General features: G+C 33.1%; 1 protein-coding gene across 1 annotated transcript in view; it reads left to right on the top strand.

The window, feature by feature from the left end:
• LOC111049205 (sodium- and chloride-dependent GABA transporter 1) overlaps positions 1–15,624 on the top strand; it is a 168,510-nt gene that overhangs the window by 148,083 nt on the left and 4,803 nt on the right. The gene's annotated exons all lie outside the window — the stretch shown is intronic.

Here is a 15,624-nt window from a genome sequence, read left to right as displayed (position 1 = left end):
TTCCTTGTCAGAATAAAATTCTAAATATCAGATATGAAGGAGGGAAATAATAACTGTTCATAGAACAGTCAGTGAGACATTAGGCCTAAGGAGCTAAAATTACTCACAATCATCAAATTCACAATTTCGAACAATATAAGAGAATGAAAAATGGCAAATTGTTTCAATGAAAGATGTTTGAAATTTGAAATGAATGAATATAATTACACTACTACTCATCAGTGTCACTTTCGACTGTTGAAAAATTGTAACTATAATAAATTCAATCACCTTAGTTGAGACTTGAGAGTCACGTCATCGAAGATTGTATTCCGTATTTCCAAATCGGAGAGCGTTGTAAGCTTTAAAGCCAGTTGATTCCAGAAGAGTATGCTATTTGTAAATAGATAGGACATTGAGTGGAATGAAGCAAATTCTAAGTTGCCCACACTTCAATACTTCCACACTCCAGTACTCGAATGAATTTGGGTATTTTTCAGAGAGATTTATAACTCACAATTTCAAAACCAACTTGTAAATAGCTTACAAGTTATCATTACATCAAATAATGATTTCAAGTTGGAAAAAATAATTATTCCAAATTTTCATAATAACTCAATATTATTCGTTGCAAGTGGTAATTGAGTGGAATGAATATTTCTAATCAATTTATCAATTCAAAATGTATAGTTTTCTTGTTTATTTTGGACTCAAATTTCATAAAAATTGTACATGTGAAATTTTAACCTTATCTTGGACTTTGTCACCTACAAATTTGGAAGAAAATAGCACAAGGACTACCTTATTATTTTATCTACCAATGATACTACATTGATGTCATTTGCATTGTAAATGAGAAGTATTACAGTATTGCGTTAGAACTCCGTATAGTTTATAATAATTGCGTTAGTACAGTATTGAGAACAACCTCCGACTTGGTGGGATATGCGGAGCAGGGAAATGAAGAGAGATGAGATCCAGATCAGCCAATAACAGTGATGATTAGAGTCATAGAAAAAAGCGCGGTTGCCAAGTTAACGATCAGACTCAGTTGATGCAGTGTTTTCAGAGAGGAAACAAGGTATGCGTATCACGAGGAGCCTATCAGCTCAGCAGCCAATAACTACTCGACAAATTAAGAAGGATTGGCTAAAGAAACTGAATGGATAAGAACTCGTAGTAAGTGAGCCACCAAGGAAAGGAAGCATAGTTCTTTATCGCCAGAACTCACAAACGAGTCTGTATGAATTGATCTGGATGAAAAGAGCAGTGGACTCTGGTAATAAATTAATGAAACAACTAAGAGTGTTATTTCTGAATCTAACCCAATCACACATAGAGTTTTAAATGATTGTTGTACATCCAAAATTGATCAGAAGTTAAATGCAAAATGATCATTGGAGTTACTGGTAGCTACTAGATAGCTTAGGGGAAATTAATTAATATATGAATAATAGGAAAGGTCAATACCAAATGAGAACAATAGGTTTTTAATCATATAAGTATGTATTTCGATAAATCAAAGATTGGTGCAAAATAAAATTTGAACATACAAAAGTTCCAGAAGTGCAAGTAAACATATACTGGGTCAAGAATGATTGACAATAATAATCCAATTGATGATATTCAATTTTAATAAATACTTGTGATGTTTCAAATGTGGGCAATCACTATATCAATGTGATGCTAAAATTTCTTAATACTTCTGAGATGTAGTTGAAAGTAAGCAAAATTCCAAATAAAATAGATAAGAACTATAGTATTAGAAAATATTAGAAAAAAATTGAGTGTGAAAATCTTCCAATAAAATTTGATATAAGTGATGTTACAGGAATGCAATTTTAACGAGAAATACAATACTGATAATACAATCTTGAAAATGACTTAGCCTATAGTGCAGTTGATGAAAATAAAATTGAATCACATCTAATAGTAAAACTTGAAATAATCTTCAAAATTGAATAATATGTAATATTTGAATATTGAGGTTGATAATTATTTGAAGAATTATCAAAATGAAAAATGTATAACTCCAAGATACTAAAGATTAGCAAAAAATTACAAAGATTCTTGTGAATCCAGATTGGAGAATAGACTTAAGAACAAATTTATTGAGGCTGGTATAATTGGATTGATTAACCAGAAAGAAAAAAAGGCTTGAAAATACTAAATGTTAACGTTCATGATGAAAAGATTCTTACAAATCCAAACAAGAGAATGGAACTAAGAACAAAATTCGAAATGGCTATTTATTTACATTCAAATGCTTGATAAAAGTATTACAATTTTGCCGATAACCAGTTAGAATAACTTGTATCACAATGATCAAGTTTTAGAATGATTATTTTAATGGATTTTCTGTATTTATTTCTTCTGTAAAACTTCTAAATTCAAAATTCTCTATTATGCTGTTTCTGAGTGAAAATTGTATTAAGTGAAAAGTGTGTGAAAAGAAACCTAACCTGAATTTGGACATTTTAATCAAAATTGGAGTAGAAGAAGTTTTGGACCAACGTCTGTTTTTTCTCTCCTTTCAATGTATTATTTTAATGAAATAAATAAATAAATAAATAAATAAATAATTGAAGCTGATGATTGTAATCATAAGTCAAATTGTAATAGCTTTTACTAGAATAAAAGATAATCGAATAGATTCACACAAATTTGGTGTACAAAATACATGAGAATTCAAGTTTAAACCAGTGAATGGCAATGAGAGAAAAGTCGCTAAATTTCAAAGTGACACAATGTAGTTGACCTTTGAATAAATGGTCAATAAAATCTGATTTTTAGGTTAACTATTTTGAAAATCAAAAACAGTAGGCAATACATGTATGTAAAAAGAAAAAAGTAAACTCAATACAAAATACTCAGCTCAATGTAAAGTTAGCAGCTTCAAAGTGCCAAGAGATAGGACATGACCGGGCCAGGACATGTCGATGGGAAACTGCAGCAGTGGCAGGACCACTGGAGGAGCAAATGCTCTCACGAACCAAGAGAAACATGGAGTTGAGTGAGGATCCAAGATGATGAAGTCGTTCCAAGGGACGAATAGCGGCAACAATGTGACCCTTTATGTGGTAACCAGCTATGACACAGCAAAGTCACAGTTCAAAATGATGCAATAGTGAGTCAATTTTATGTGAAGAACTTGGAGCACAACTCAAATTTGTAAAAAGTGAGTTAGAATCGAAGCACAAATGTTTGAGAAATGCAATTTGATTGAAATTCATTGAAACCTGAGTCCAAAGTAACTTGGAATAGTTATTTGTGCAACTAGTGCGCAAAGTGCCACTTTGCTGCACTGAAAGAAACGTTCACGCACGAGCCGTAGGCGAGTGCGGAATGATGGTTTCTTGAGTGCAGCAAAGAAACTTTGAGCACGTATTGCACATTAAATTTTTCCTACAGTTACCATAGAAAGTGAAAAGTCAGTAATAGACGGTGAACATGTCCTATACCAAATGAAATGTTTGTTTGTGTAAATCTTTAGTATTTTTAATGCTGATAATAAATATTGCAACCATTCCACAACATAATTGTTCCAAATTCAGTTTAAATGACAATAGAATGAACATTATAAAGTTTTATGAGATTCAATTATAATAATACTTTATCTACAAGAAGTCATCAGCAAGTGGAGAAATGGCCATATCACTTGTCGGGATATGTTTTTGAGCCATCAATGAGCCTCACAAACGTTATACTTCACCTGTGACTAACAGTTTAATATTCTCCTATCCAAAAACACAAAAGTTTTGCAGCAAAACTCTGCTTATACTTATACGGTGCCCATTAATTTGTTTTATTGATTAATTTGTCTATGCGATCAAAGCTGTAAGCTTATGTTTCAATTTTTCTATTAATGTAAATAAATAAATAAGCTAATATGCCCAGGACTGATTAAGTAAGGACTAGGCTACTGATCAGTCCTCAGGACAGACTCAAGTCTAACCTGACCATTCTATGAAATTTTCATGTGTAGGCCTACTATTTATTCCAGTTCCAAATATCCTCAAGTTTGAGTCTGAATGATATATTATACACAATTAGTGTGAAAATATAGTTTCAGCTTGTTTTTTCTTGTAAATACATTAGTAAACGTGTCGATTTGGCCTTTCTGCTTTTCTGGCCAAGCGACCAGTAGCCGCATGAAACGTATAATTAAGGTTTTACTGCATTATTTAAAACGTGATTAAATTATATTATATAGACATTACATTTACCTGAAATGCTGAACTTCAATCATTCAAGTCACTGTCGAGTAAACAGTATATTGTGAATCCAGTGTTTTTGTTTACGGTATTCAATAACATCTATTCTGTATTTTGTTTCTAATTCATCAACGGCATTCATTGAAGTTGTTCTACGAAAATGTGAGTAGAGATTTTACGGGGAGTTGAAGAACTGAATAACTTTTTTTGAAGTGTAAATATTTATGTTTCAAACGTAATGGATACATTATTGTTTTGAAAATATAACAATCACAGCTTTAGTATCACTAACACGAGTAACCTAACCACAAAAGTAAATAAAGATATAAAAATACTTGATTCCTTGATCATAAAAATGGTCGATAAATGTTTCCAATGTATTCCAGTTAAAAATATAGGCACATAAAAATCGTCTCACACATAAAAAATCGTTCATGATAACTTGAATAGAAATAAAATACTGATATTGAATACTATTAGAACTTCTTGTTTATTTACTGTTCATTATCCAATATCTCGCGGTAATAATCAGCTGTTTTACAAAAAATTCCAGCCAGCAACATATTCAGGTTTACTAACATTTCTTTTACTTTGCCGCACTCTACCATCATAAAGCGTGTTAACTATTTTGTGTTGTTATGTTGCAAATTTAGAGTGCGGCAAAGTACTTTAACATTAACATTGAGAGTTTATAAGAAAAAAAATTTATGAATTTATCATTTAGTCATCTGAAGAATTTATTGCATGCAATAAATTATACTACAGTTTTATTCATTCATAACATCAGCTGAGGCAATTTAAGAGCTATCACTTGCTCTGACACATGATTTCAGCTGGTTAATGTACAACATATTCACAACTTTTACATCTAAAAAATGATGTGGCTTCATAATATCAATGTGCGGTTTCTGTCATTTATTTTCTTTTGAAACTATGTATCGAAAAAATGTATAATGAATTTGTATTCATATAAGCATAATTATTTAAGATGTTGAAGTGACAGAGTAAGTTAATATTTGAAGAGAGATTTTTCGTTTCAAATAGGATCCCCAATAAAACCTAATGTTAAATTATCCTTTTGTAAGAGAAGTATTCATCTTTTTTCAGAATTTTCATCAACTCTGTATCATTGAAAGTTGCGGTTCTCAAAGATTACAACACAACAGTTCTTGAGCGAGTTATAATCCATTATAGTGCATAATTTACAAATTTTCCATCTACAAAATGATATGGCTTGATATATCAATGTGCGGCTCCTGCAATTCATTTTCTTTTGAAACTCTGTATCGAAATAATGTATAATTTATTGGGATTCATATAAGCATATTTAAGATGTTGAAGCGACAGAGTAAGTTAATATTTGAAGAGTAATTTTTAATTTCAAATTAAAACAAAACCTTAGAACAGAGAGCAACATTCCAAAAAACTTCTCAACTCCTGCAAACAGCCTTACACATCGAAAGTATTAAACAAATAACAGGCATTGAGCACAAACAGAAACCCAAACGAACCAGAAAACAGAAAGTTGAAGATGTTTCTCCTAAACATACAAAGAGGCCTTCAGAAAAAAATAGATCAGCTGGTAATTGAATTGGACAAAATAAGACCTCACTTCCTATTGATAGCAGAACACGGACTCAACAAGAATAAATTGGAAACTACTAATATACCAGGTTACACTTTACAATCAGAATTCTCAAGGAGGCAACATATCTGGGGTGGCACAGCTATATACTCACGCAACATGATGGACTTCAACCTTGAAATAATAGACACAGAATCATCTTCCATGGAATTGACATGTGAAATAGCTGCACTGAAATTTAAAACCAAATCTCAAGGGCTTACAATAGTATGCATCTACAGACTGACATCGGGGAAACCCTGGAATTTTTAGAATATATATATGGACAAGTTTTTGACTAGCATTATGACAAAAAACGAGAATATTGCAATAATGGGGGATTTAAATATAAACTATCTAAAAGATTCTCCAAATTTGAGAAAACTAAAGAAAATCTTGGCACAGTATAGTTTAGATATTGTACAGCTTCCACCAACTCGAAAAACTATAGACACAGAAACTAGCATAGATTACTGCATTACAAGCATGAACAGGCCTACAGTCAGGATTATAGATAATGAAATATCAGATCACAAAGGATTATGATGCATTTTGGACACAGCCGTGAATCTCCAGACGCCTCATATGATAAAGATAAGACAACTGAACACTCAAAATATGTAACTAATTAGACTACGTCTGCGAAGAGAGAGTTGGAGTGAACTGACAAATACAAGATCTGTGAATGATAAGTACAATGTTTTTATCAAAACAATGCAGTATCATCTGAATTGCATCTGCCTGTTTAAAGATAAAAAACTTTGCACCCTGAGAAAAAACCAATTCAAAATAACAGAAACAATTGAAAAGTTGAGACAGAGGCTTCTTGATGCTGAAACCATATACATGCTGACTGGAGAGCAGGATCTCAAGGATAAATATTCCTATCTGAAGAAATTGTGAAGTCAAAAATGGAAGGAAAAGACATATAGCAGAGTTAATAAAGCGGTCAACTAACCAGACAAAGGAGACATGGCGGGTGATAAATGAAGAGAGAAAGAAGAGGAAGAATGATGATGAGGACGAGGGAGTATGTCTGAGGATAAATTGCAATTTAGAAAAAAATCCCCACAACCTATTGGAAGTCTTCAATAATTATCCCTTGAATATAGAGCAGACAGACCGTCAGACATCAAGCACTGCTAATTGTGAATTGGAACAGAATGATGAGGAATTGCTGGAGGCATACAAGAGAGTGACAGAGAAGGACATGCTTGAAATTTTCGCAAAAACAAAACACAAGTACTCAGCAGGTATAGATGGAATCTCAAGGTAACTGCTGTACCATTGTCGAAAGGAAATTGCCTACCCAATCCTACAAATAATTAACTTCTCAATAAGAGAACCAATAGTGCCCGACAGCATGGAGATATCACTTGTCCATCCAAAACATAAGAAGAACTGTAAAACTGTCATTGAGAACTACCGACCGATATCAAATCTGCAAACGCCATCTAAATACTTAGAAAAAGCTATATACCTACAAATATTAAACTTTCTTGAAAGAACTAAAAAGATTCACCAATATCAACATGGATTCAGGGAAGATAAATCAGCAGATACAGCTATAGCAAATTTCATCCACTTAATTACAGAGAACTGGGAGCAAAAAAACAGGGTCTCGGCGGTTTTCCTTGATCTCCGGAAGGCATTTATCCAATTTTTATATCATTTCTGGTATGTCTAGTTATATGTGTTAAATTAAAAGGTAATATATTTATAAACTTGCTGCTTAAATATATCAACTGTCTCTTAACTAGTGTAAATTTTGCATAATAAACTTCGTATTTATTGATAGTATTTGGTCTAAAATTGTAATGAGATTCATTTATCATAAAAAAATTGTCTTTATACTTAATAATATATTTTGTTAAATTTTTCAAGTAGAGTTGTCTCAAAGTCAAAACGTTGAATTCGTGAAATAATAGATTAGTTGAATAAAGTCTATGTTTATTTAATATTGTTTTAATAATATATTTTAGGGTGATGAATAAATTATTCACATGAGTGTCAAAAGCTCCACCCCAGATTACTATCCCATATTCCAAAATGGATTGCACCAATGCAAAATACACGGTTTTTAAATCTTTCAGTTCTAATATTTTATTTATTTGGTGAAATTTATATGAAATTTATTTGAGTTTTTTAGTTATAAAAGCAGTATGGGGCTGCCACTTCAAGCATTCATCAATAATTATTCCTAAATACTTTAAATTACATACATTTACAATACTTGGACAACTGCAGAGGTCCTTGTTTGTGCACTTTAAGTGAAGTCTTATTTTTAAGTTTCTATCAGGCTTTCCAGCTGCATTTGCTGAAAATGAAATATATTTAGTTTTCTGTACATTCTAGCTCAATGTATTTAGTTCAAGCCATTTTTGAATTTTAGACATTTCACCTTCAGCAACCCTGAAAGCATCTTCCCAGTTTTTTTGCGAAAAAATTATAGCTGTGTCATTTCAATTTTAAATTTGAAAATTTTTGTATAGTTCTTCTTGCCGCTTATCGGCACCATAATAGCACACCAAGTATATTCATAAATGAACTCAAGAGTTGGCTTGAACAACATTCCAGCATTAATTCAGTTTTCTGTGGAGATATAAACCTGAACACTCTCGTTGATAACGATGATGTAAATGATTACTTGAATCTGCTAGCTTCATTGGGTTATACATGTTGTATAAGAGAAATAACTAGACCTGCATCGTTAACATGCCTTGATCACCTCTTTGTAAGATCCAGTCCACTTTTAGAGTATCAAAGTGCATTGTTCACAACCGACATTACTGATCACAGCACTTTAGGCGTCATGTTTAAAAAATCAAAGATAAGAGATAGTACTCAGCAAGATAGAAATGGAGATCAGTTAGTGGTAAATGAAAAAATATGCTTTATGAAATTCAATGATAAATTAAATATTTGTGGCTGGTCAATAGTTTACAATGCACCAAGTGTTGATAGTGCTTGGAATGAATTCTTAAAAATCATAGAGGAATGTAGGAGTGGTTCTGTGGTCACTACGCATGTCAATTCTTTAACTAGAGCAAAAAATATTAGTCCTTGGATAACGAGTAATATTCATAGGCGATTGCTAAAAAGAAATAAACTATACCACAAAGTTAAAAATCGTCCTTTCGATTTGCAACTAAAAAATTATTTTAACGCCTTTAAACTCAAGTTAGCTGACGACATAAAAACTACAAAGATAAACTACTACAGTCAATTATTTGAGAAAAATCATAATAACAAAGCTGCTCAGTGGGGAATAATCAATGATATAACAGGTAGAAAAAGAAAGAATAAAACTTTTGAAAGTATCTATACAATGAATAACAATACTGTTGTTACTGATTCACCGACTATTGCCAAGGAGTTTAATGAATATTTTATAAGTGTTCCCAATAATGTCAGGGATGACCTACCTAGGAATATAAACCCGAATCATCAATTCTCACCAGAAGATTACAATAGGGTTTTTAAATACAATATCTCTGAAAATTCTATCTTCTTACACCCTGCTACGGAAGAAGAAATTCTCCAACTGATTAGATTAATGCCCTCAAAAAGATCGACAGGATATGACTCACTCACAAGCGATATTTTGAAACACATTATACTGCCTATTTTATGTTACCTGTGTAATGCTAGTTTGTCGCAAGGAGTATTCCCACAAGTATTGAAAAGAGCAGTGGTGGTACCAGTTTTCAAAGGTGGAGATAAATTACTATTGAATAATTATAGACCCATAGCGCTGCTCTCCATCTTTTCTAAAATATTAGAGAAACTGATGAAAACAAGATTATTGAAATTCCTGAATAGATATGAATTTTTTAGTAAAAACCAATACGGCTTCCGTGAAGGTTTTGATACTGAGCGTGCACTAGTCGACTTTATGAGAATTATATATAATAATGTAAACGATGGGTTGAATGTAAATGCTTTATTTTTAGACGTAAAAAAAGCTTTTGATACGGTTGAGCATGGTCTTCTATTAAATGAGTTAGAATCTACAGGGGTAAGGGGCGTGGCCCTACAATGGTTTAAATCTTTTTTAAATGATAGAGTTCAATGTACAAAAATTAATAATACCTGTAGTTCTTTTTCAACAGTAACTTCAGGACTTCCACAGGGATCAGTTCTTTCAGCTATTCTCTTTATAATTTTTGTAAACGACCTATGTGATGCCAATTTAAATGGAAAAATATTTTGTTATGCAGATGACACGGTATTAGTTAGTTCAGGGAAATCATGGGAGGAACTGTACAATAGAGTAAACCATGACTGTAAATTTCTTCAACAATGGTATCTTAGAAATAGATTAGCAATCAATGTCGAAAAAACCAAATTTATTAATTTCTCTTTGCGCGCACCAAAAATTCACAATCAACCTATTATTTTCCATCTAAATAGCTGCACATATGACTTATTATGCCAATGTCCTCCTATAGAGCAGGTCGAAGAGATTAAATACCTTGGTATTTTTATTGATTCAGCCTTAAATTGGAAAACACATATATCTAATCTCAAGAAAAGTATCAATACCTATCTTTGTAAATTCTATCACTTGAGAGAGCTGTGTGATACAAACACACTACGCACAGTATATTATGCCTCAATAAATTCAAAATTAGAATACGGCATTGTATGTTGGGGTGGAGCTGCAAAAGTGCACTTTAGTCCACTACACAAATTGCAAAAACATTTCATCAGACTAATACTATTCAAAAATCGAAGAGAGAATTCGTTTCCTTTATACAAGAGATTACGTATTCTCCCAATTCGCCATCTTTTTGTTTTCAAAGTCTTAAGAATTTTCTTTATGCGAAGTGGAAACGATGGATTTTTCAGGCCCAGCTTTTCTGAAAGAAGAAGACTTGACCTGGTATCAAGACTACCAAGAATAAATTTTAGCTTCTTTTCTAAATCTTTTGTATACCTAGGCCCAAAACTCTTCAACGCTATACCACATGCTGGTAGAAGAACTAGAACTTGGAAAGAATTCTCAACAATAATTAAAGACTGGCTATTCCAATATCAAGATATAGAAAACTTTTTTTCAATTCTATCCTGAAAATCATACACTGTTTCAGCTACCGGTACAATGCCATGTATTTATACTCCATAAATTCCCAAACTTTTTGTACTTTGTGATTTATATTTCCACTTAGCTCATATTTTTCTTATTAAGTTATAGTATTGTTTTAATATTACAAAATTCAACACTGCGCTTCTGCTTTGTTTTTCTAAATAAATTTTTATAGCTGTTCTTGCACATTATATGCACATTTGTACCGCAATGGCCGAAAATACTTTGCTTAGATTTTTTGAAATAGCAACTATATAATATTCGAAATATGTAATTATAATATATGATACTGGCAGCGCCTATAAACAATTGCTGTCAGTTTAATTCTAAGATAAAATATTGTAATTTTTTGTTTGTAGGCTATAAGAAAAAGGAGAATAAATTTCATTTTCATTTTCATTTTCATCGGCAAAAGACACCAGTTTACCACAGTCTAGTTCCAGTTTTAAAAGATCATTTACATAAAGCAGAAATAGTATTGGAGATAGCACGGTACCTTGAGGCAAATTGCCCAAACACATAGCCTGGCCAAGTTCAAAAGAAGCAGAGCTAGGAAACAGCCGAGCCCTCACGGAGTTACCCGAGCGCGGAAATTTTCCGACCTGACCTCCGTGAACTAGGAGCGCGGCGCGACGCGGCGCGACGCCGTTCCGACCCGAAAAGTCCAGAAACTTTTCGAGCTCCGCGCCGCGCCGTGCTCGTAGTGAACGAGGTACATTTGATTACATGTATTTAATTTCAGGTCAGAAATTCTCTGCGCCGTGTCGCGCCGCTCCACCGACCTAGTGCACGCTCTAGTTAAAAGCTTCATCATTCTTGTAGTACAGGAATTATACTGAAGATCTGAAAGTGCGGAGATTGAGAGTTTCAGAAGTAGTAAACAAGAGCTGAAGTGGAAGGCGAGAGAACCGTTGGATTATGTTTGTGGTATCATTATGCGCCGAAATGAATATAAAAAAGATTTTGATCTTAAAAATATACTTGTTTGCAAAGAGGGGGAATCTGCAAATTGCACCCAGCTGTTAGAATGTGTTTGGGCACTCACAGATTGAACATAACAAAGTGAACGTCCGTGACGTCATCATGAGTGATGCCATTTCGCTCTCACTAGCAGCCGACATTACTTTCCCCGACTGAAGGAGCGAATCTTTGAATTCTTACCAAGAAAGAGGATATTGAAGATAGCTTATCAAGCAAATACCTTATAAATAAGAAGTTGGTGGTTGGACGAATACATTTGGTTGAACGAACGTTTGCTCACTCAAAATAAAATAAAATTACAAAAATATTAATAACTCCTGAAGGTGTAATTTCTTCAGCAACACGGCTAGAGCAATCAAATAAATCCATCAGATTCTCAACAGAAATTATTAATTTGAACGATTATACAGATTGAGTTCGTTGTTCAACAAAAATTGTCTCACTCCTTCATATTTTTTTAGAAAATTACAGAAAGAACTAGACTATCACACAAATTATCATGATTTCTTAATCATGGTGTTTTATCACTCCATTTTTATTCCTTTTTATAAAAAAAGAAAATTACTCAACCGAATGCCACACAATTCAAATCAACCGCCGATTCAATCAAGAATTAAAGTATCTAATGAAAAATGCAGGCGAGCGAAGCAAGCCTGCTGGTCTTATTTCTTGATAACTTAGCAGGAGGTCTAGGTTGAACGGATAAGTAGAATAGGGAGGAACGGTCGTTATACAGCAGATGGTTATCGAAAAGCATATATACCGTTTTCTCTTCGACAGAGAGAGAGTAAGAGCGGGACAAATAATGGGACTGGCAGTGATGACGTCACTACGTGAACAGTGTACTTGTGTGAGGGAGCCATGTATCACTCCCATTTGACCGCTGGGCGCAACTTGTGTATGTCCAGAGGAAGTGGAAGCACTGAAGAAGGCAAACCTGATACCCTAATGCAAACGATGCCAAGCATAAAATGGTCGGCCACACACAGAAATACTGTAACAAGGAGCCTAGGGGTGTTAAGTGTCCAGGTAAGCATCAAAGGACTGTTCAAAACCCAGCGATGGTCTGTCAAAATGGAACGTATTCATTGCGGAAAATGACACACAGCCAGCTATCGAGGCTGTAGTGTCGCAATCGAATCGCCTAAGAATCAGGAATTAAAATAAAACAAAAACTATCACAGACTCACGAAAGAACACCATAAAGAATATTCCACCAAAAATCACAGAAAATACACAAGCCCGCAATCCAAACAATGAAAGTGCAGTTAATAAATCAACTTCTTTCCTAATTGTTTCAAAAGAAAACCAACCGAAATTGGGTGAGCAAAAAAGTGTAGTAGAAGAAGGCACCAATAATATTTTGCAGCTTGTCTTCGCAATACTGGATACTAGATAGAAATGAACTAATAGTAGAAGATTTGATTGATTGATTTTTTTTGCTAGGTCCAGAAAGACCCATTGTAGATTAAAACATTGTACAGCAAAGTTTACTTAATATAAAAAATAAATAATAATAATAGAACTGTAATACAAAAATATACGTCATACGTACAAATATATAATCATACGTGCAAGACTAAATACAAAATTTAATAGATTGTTTAAAGAATAATCATTGAAAATGAACAAAGAAGGCTAAAAGAACTACTACAGTAATAAATAAAATAGATGAATTCATATCTGGTAAAATGTATAATGTATATAAAAACATTTAAAGGTGGAACAAAACTCAGTTTGAGGATAAAAAATAGATACTAAAATATACTATTCAATTGGAATAAATCAAAGTAATGTTATTATTGAATGCATTTATTAAATAATGATAATAAAGGAATGGAAAGTGAAAAATATGCAATTATTCATCCAAAATACACAATGAAAAGAAGGGGAATCTAATGAATCAGAATTGAGCTATAAGGACTGATCAACCCCATATCATCATCAAACTAGAATCATCATCAACCCCAAGCAAATGTGCATGCAATAATTTAATTTAACAGGGGAAGAGACGAAGTAACCACAATGTGAGTGGAAGAGCATTCCATTCTCTGCAGACTGTAGTGATGAAAGATGAGTAATTGAAGATGGATGTACGGTGATGTGACCTGAAGAGTGTACTGATGTGACCTGGTTTGACGAGCGATGTGAACAGAGTGGATGAATAACGAAGATAAGCTGGTCCTTCCCTCCTCACTATTATCCAATCAATACAAGAAAATATTGAACTTTATGACAGTTTTGTATTTTGTATTGCTTTGCTCTTTCAAATCATGAGTACTCCCTCTCTTTAAAAGATTGAAATTTTCATGGATTATGAATATTTTCAACTCATTCATATTATTGTATGAAGAATCCCTAAAATAAATAATATATTGTACTGTGTTGATATCCTAAGTATTACTTTGCATGTAACTACATGCTTTCCTATTTTCCGATCGTATAATTTTCTGTAATCTTATAGACAAGAATAAGGAGGAGATATTTCCTTCGATTTTTGAGATTTAGCCATTCCAGTTGCATGAAGTGGAGTGTTATATGCTCATCACGTCTAGCATCATGAATGTATCTCACAGCATAATTAAGTAATCTCTGCATCCTACCATTCAGTTCATTCGTCAGGTCAATACATGCGGTTGTACAATAATCAAAAAATGGTTTATCAATGATTTGATCAAAAGATTAGAATGTGGTTCTAATTAGACAAAGTTAGGTGTAATTGAGCAATTGAAGAGTTTCAAAGAGTAATAAGAAATCTGAATAATAAAAAACTTGATTTGACATTATAGCTGGCTTGATCCTCAAGCACCTCCCAAGAAAATCAATAGTGAAATCAACAAACATGTTGAATTCCTTTTTCAGACTAGAATCTGTACCAGGAATCTGGGGAATAACAGAGGTTTTAATGCTACTGAAGCACAGGTAAAGAGAAGTATCATCATGTAGGCCAATATCATTGTTACCTGTGCTATGCAAGCTGAAATCTATAATAATTGAGGGAGCTCGTAATTCCAAATCACCAATTTGGCTTCAGAGTGAAGCACTGAACAATAGACCAGGAGCATAGTAATGTAATAGAGAAGTGCTTAGAAGAAAAAAACGTTTGCTCAACAGCTTTCCTTGATATAAACTTTCGATATAGTATGCCATGAAGGTCTTCTATTTGAACAGGAAAAAGTTCAACCAAAGCAGTTTACAGAGATAGGATCACAATCCTATCTGACTGAGAGGTACTTTGGAGTCAGGCATGAAAATTCATATATTGATCTATAGGAAATAAAAACAGAAGAACCTCAAGTAAGTGTTCTAGGACCAGTTCTTTACATACTCTATACTAGCAATATTTCCAGCCTTGATAAAAATACAACAGCAACATTTACATACAATCCAACCATATTAGCAGTAGACAGAAATAACACAGAGATCCATCAAAGAGAAAATATAGCATAAGAGAAAAACAACTTGTATTAAGAGAAAAGATAAGAAAACAACTTGTATCAGTTGTCTCTGGATCCTTCAACAGAATTGAAGATCGAACTGGAAAGTGGAGAATGAAACGTCTATTCATATCTATTTCACCAAAAAAAGGATCTGCCCATACCATTAACTATCAACAATCAAATTATTGTACTATATGCTAATGATGCTAAGTATCTAGGTATGACCTTGGACGCAAAGCTTCGCTGGAAAGCTCATGTCAAGAAGAAGAGAGAAGAGCTCGGAATAAAGTAACCAAT

Source organism: Nilaparvata lugens, chromosome X (assembly GCF_014356525.2).
Source record: "Nilaparvata lugens isolate BPH chromosome X, ASM1435652v1, whole genome shotgun sequence".
NCBI lineage: Eukaryota > Metazoa > Arthropoda > Insecta > Hemiptera > Delphacidae > Nilaparvata > Nilaparvata lugens.
The sequence above is the reverse complement of the archived record's forward strand: the minus strand, read 5'-3'. Positions and strand labels throughout refer to the sequence as shown.